The sequence below is a fragment of the Lolium rigidum genome, chromosome 6 (genome assembly GCF_022539505.1).
Source record: "Lolium rigidum isolate FL_2022 chromosome 6, APGP_CSIRO_Lrig_0.1, whole genome shotgun sequence".
Lineage (NCBI taxonomy): Eukaryota > Viridiplantae > Streptophyta > Magnoliopsida > Poales > Poaceae > Lolium > Lolium rigidum.
This window is the reverse complement of record NC_061513.1, coordinates 322,543,949-322,548,765: the sequence shown is the minus strand read 5'-3', so window position 1 is coordinate 322,548,765 and position 4,817 is coordinate 322,543,949. Positions and strand designations below refer to the sequence as shown.

Sequence of the window (4,817 nt, the reverse complement as noted above, 5' to 3'; positions counted from 1 at the left end):
CGCCGGGCGCCAGGAGCGAGACGGCCGCGTAGATGGACAGCGGGGAGAAGACGAGGTTGGCGCGCGGGTTCTCGTCGGCCAGGCGCTTGGTGAGGCGCGCGGCGAGACCCGCCAGGCCGGCGCCGGACTGACGCGGCTTCTTGCTCGGTCCGGCCATCGTCGTCGCGGAAGCAAATGCAAGGAGCCGGACTGGCGTACAGATCGTTTGGTGTCCAGTCTTGCTGCTTGTGCTTCGGCTCGTGTATATATGGAGAGACGCACGGCCTACGATCTGGTGTCGGATTCGTTCACCGCCGCCGCCGGCTCCCTCCGCAGCCCGTTCCGTTCGTCCGCTTTGGCGCTTGCGTGCAAAGTTAAAACACGCCTCCGCTCCCTCTTTCTTTTTTTACTGTATTTTCTTTTCTCGAGCAATAATACTCGCCCGCGCTCGTTTGCGATTCTTCCTTCCAACAAAAGTTTGACCGCCTCGTCTCCTCCGTGAATTAAATTTCACGCGCGCGCTGCGCTCCATCTCCTCCATACGTACTACTCAGATCCTCGTACGCACCAAAACAAATCAATTATCTTGCGCATTTAATTAAACAAATTCAATCCATTGGCTACTACTCGTGCTTCTTAGTTTCTTTTTTGTGAAAACTACAATCATCTCATTTTTTTCTTAAAGTCGCGGTGCTTAGATTCCAGTGCATCAAGAATGTAGCTGATATTATCTTTTACCCACAGTAGACTCCTCAGCCTTCAACCAATACCATTGATTCTCCACACACACACACACACACACACAAAAAGACTGCAGCTACAAATCTGCGCAGCTGGCGAGATGGGCCTGTGAGTCGGGCCTGGGAGACACAGAGAGACAACTGGGCGTGATTCTTCGGAATCTGAAATACCGGCCGTGTTGCTGCTTTACATTACATTATTAAATCCAGAGGAAATAAAGATACAGCAAGCCCTGTACTCAACTTGGCTGCTGCTTCCTCCATTGTCTTACATCCAGATGATGCATCGCACTGCAGGTTCCTTGCTGCCATCGACCCCTCCTCCTGGATATATATATCCTTCAACTACGTGAACAAATACTTGATGGTCAGCAGCTCCAGAGCAGATTTAGTAGACACAATGAATTCACAGCAAGGTTTCGACAATAATAAGGTGGAGAATAAACTAAGCAAACAGACTGTGCGACATCTAGTGTAAATTTCACATTCCAAAAACAGTGAATGAGTACCATCTTGCAACAAGTCCAGCAAAAGGAGGTTGCTGCTAATTTAGAGCACAACATCAACTAATCTACTTGTCCAGGCCAAGACCTTAGATATTTATTCCTTAATTAAAGATCACCACATGGTGAGACATCTAAAAAAAAAGGAAAACATCTACAACTCCATAACTGATAGAAAGTACCCAACTGTGATCATTCTTTACCATGTTCAGTAGCTAAAACTAGATAATTAAAACCATCGAATGAGCAAGACAATCCTTAACAATTTCATAGCTACACAATATAGTTTCTGTTGGAGATCAACACAGGATACTAAACCAAAGCAGCACAAATACAAATGCTAATCAGCACAAGCAAGCTCTGCTGACATAGACCAGCCCTAGAAACACCACAGGCCGTCAAATTTCCTAGCAACACTAAACTAAAGCAGCGCCAACACAGTGCCAATACAACCACACCACCAGAGACCTAAATGGGAAGAGACAAGACAGGAACTTGACACTCACCTAAACCCACCAACTCGAAGACGAAGGCCACCGCTGCAAACCGGATAGATCTGGCGGCCATGGCTACCTCCTAGCCAGCCCCACCAACTTGAAATCCCCTGATTACAGAAACACACAGAAAAAGGAAGTGGTCAGGAACTGGTACAACTCTTCAATTCTAAAGCTAGAGAACATTCAAGTCAAGCATCAATTTCCAAGCTAAACATACAGAGTACATGTAGATGTCATTTCCAAGCTATGCGAGAATTTGTCTACTTTCTACACACTAAACTCAAACTGGGAAAAACTAAATGATTTCCAAGTCACAAACAAATTAGATGCAGATTTCTCATTTATCAAGTCGACCAGATTTAATAATACAAGTCAGGTTTAAGCTACTTAGTTGAACTAGTTGTCCAGATCAGCTCCAAAGAGCTCCAGTTTCTGCCCACATTTAATACAAGTCATGTTTAAGCTTCATCAAGTCAACCAAACAACAGGTTCAATATAAATTCAAATATAATCCAAAGCTAGAGCTATAAATGGTCTGATTCTGTGTTTCTTGTCAAACCAAGAAATTCAGCTCAAAAAGCTCTAGGTTCGTCCCACATTGAATACAAGTTGGGGTTAAGCTTGACATTCATCAAGTCGACCAAGCCAAAGCCCACATGTTCAATAAAAACTCAAGGATAATCCAAAACACACCATAGCAATTCAATAGCCTTTATAAAACAGATTGTGTAATTGTAAACATGGTCAGAAATCGGATTCTTGCTTCTGTAATACACTTTGGAACTATTCCAAAAAAATTACTAGCACGTTGATCAGCAATTTAAACATTGTAAAATAAGAAAGCAACATTACTCCAAAGAAAATATGAGCACAATGCATGAGGACATGATCAATTACATGAAACAAATCATGATGAATAAAAAGCTTGTGGCTGATGTACTACTCCATCAACAGTTCAACACTTAGGACAATCAACACTCGCTTTGCAAAAGAAAAGAAAATTATCTCACTGGCACATGAATAAGATAGCAGATAACACACATAATAGCACTTGAAACAGACCTAAGAGACAACACACATAATAGCAGTTGATCCAGCTAATGGATAGTCACTTTCGTGCCTGAACCGTGGGAACCTGGGCACCTCATGGAAGCACTAGACCCCGAGGCCTTGCTGAAATAAACAAAGGAGTATGGTCAAGAACATTATTGTAAAAAATACATGGTCAGCTAGGCTCTGGACAAAACAGACAGAGAATTCCTAGTAAACAATGCACGGGCAGCACTACATCACTACATATACAGATCATGGAAAACAATACAGAATTTAGAGTAAGAAATTATGTTAGAAAACTACCATTAAGTATTATGTAACTAATTAGGTGTAGATATGGACAACACTCTTAACATCAAAAGTTGCATGATTAGTACACTCAAATGAAGCAGACCATAGCAAGTTAACAGCCTTTATATACTAGAGCTCGTAATTAAAAGAATGGTCATGAATCAGATTCTTGCTTCTGTGCTACACATGGAACTACTCCAAAAGAAAATACTAGCACGCTGATCAACTATTTAAACACGTTAAATCAAGAAAACAACACTACTGCAAACAAAATACAAGAAAAGTGCATCAGGACATGATCAACTACACTAAACAAATCATGATGAATCAAATGCTTGTGGTTACTGTACTACTCCATCAACACTTGCTTTTAAGAAGAAAAGAAAAGTATCTCATCAGCACAAGAATAAGACAGCAAATACTTGAAAGAGAACTAGGTGACGAGGTTCTATTACCTCCACATCACCAGATCATAACAGCAACAAAATTTCTTCAACTTCAAGAAACAATAGCAAAATATTTCAGGAAACCAAACAACTTCAGAAATAGCACAACAGCTACAGGTAGATAGCACTGCTACCAACACGGTTTACCAACTGCAGTAACCATATCCAAAAAAAAAACAGGGCATGGCTTGCACAACACGCAAACACAACCATGAGACGCTTAGAAAGAATGAGATTGCCTGGACCCATACAACCTGGACATCTCATGCTCCAGGAAGCCCTGGTCTTCCATGAGGAGTAGCTGGGGGCCGGCGGCAGCCACAACAGCAACATCAACAGTCCTCCACATCCACCGCTGTGGAACTCGTGTGACAGATGGTGCAATATCCCCTCACGCTGGCCACAAAAAAATATTTAGACAAGCCAAAACGTGTTCATTAGAAAAAAGCATACAAAATTCATGCCCAAAAATATTTAGACCATGCTAATAATAAATTGTACTCATAACACCACAGATTTCATCCAAGTAGAGTTGCATACACACATAAACAGTAAGATCCATTCATTTCAAAGTTCACTCTCCAACAAGCTAGTTTTCTTTAACTAAACGGTGTCGAACCAATTACAAGAACCACAGGTGAATGAACTCTAACACATGCATGGAGATTAAGTCTGAACATACCAAAACTGCATGGTTAATATGCTAATCAGAACGGACCATAGCAACTAACCGTCCTTTGTAAATTGCTCAAACTATACATGTAAAGAAGGTTCACATAGAACTGATTTGCATCGATATGCAACTGAACATTTGCCAACAATTTGCATTTGCTCTTCCCAAAAATTACACGATTGATAATAGTAACAAGAAGCAAACCATAGTAGCAACTAAATATCCTTTCTCAATTTCTCAAACTAGAAATGTACAGAAGGTTCACATAGCACTGATCTGCATCGATGTGAAACAAAAAAAACATGACAAGTAAACGCACTTCTTCACCCATTTTTTTTCCTGCAGCTACAAACCCAAACTTGCATGATTAATATACTAGTTAGCATCAGGTCATAGCAACCAAATTTGCATTCTCAATTGCTCAAAGGTATACATGTACAGAATGTTCACACATACGTGATTTGCATCGCCAAAACCTGACAACTAATAGCACTGATTCTCCAAAAGAAAAGATACTGTAGCTACAAATCTGCAGCAGCAGATCAACGAATTAGTCTCACCTACGTTGTCCTACCACTGCACCCCGCGCAAGGCGGCGACCATCAGCAGCTCATCCCGCCTCGCTCCTCCGGCTG

The 4,817-nt window shown here is 41.7% G+C and overlaps 1 long non-coding RNA gene across 1 annotated transcript; it reads right to left on the bottom strand.

Moving 5' to 3' along the window:
- Positions 1–987: 987 nt before the first annotated feature.
- Positions 988–4,817, bottom strand: LOC124668443. The gene is made up of 4 exons (XR_006991693.1): positions 4,743–4,817; positions 2,782–3,905; positions 1,729–1,826; positions 988–1,064 (listed from the first exon to the last, which is right to left on the bottom strand). It is a non-coding gene; the product is annotated as an uncharacterized LOC124668443 (long non-coding RNA).